We start from the raw sequence: 399 nt of genomic DNA, 5'->3' as shown, positions 1-399 counted from the left end.
GACTGGCAGCACTGAGGTGGCACTGGGAGTTTGGCTCCACTAAAGAGTGCAATATTTAAGCTTTAGTCATGCACAAACCCAGGGGGGGTGGTGGGGAGTTTTTCCTCCTCCACTTCTCCAATGAGCAAGGTAGAAGCTGAAATGCAGGTTTAGAAGTCGGGAGGTACTTCTGTGTTTTGCTGGATCCATTCCATTGAGGAGAGGCTGAGGGGTGAGGGTGGCTGCTCGCAGCGAGAGCCCTCGGGCCACTGCTTGGAGGTCACGTTTCAACCAGGACAACCTCATGCACCCACTCAGCAGACTGTGTGTGACCCGTGTGGATTCTGCAATCAGATTTTGGAAATCACTACAATTTTTGCATGCTGAATAGCTATTTATATACATATATATATTATATAT

The sequence above is a fragment of the Merops nubicus genome, unplaced genomic scaffold (genome assembly GCF_000691845.1).
Source record: "Merops nubicus isolate BGI_N331 unplaced genomic scaffold, ASM69184v1 scaffold30319, whole genome shotgun sequence".
NCBI lineage: Eukaryota > Metazoa > Chordata > Aves > Coraciiformes > Meropidae > Merops > Merops nubicus.
This window is presented reverse-complemented; position numbering follows the sequence as displayed.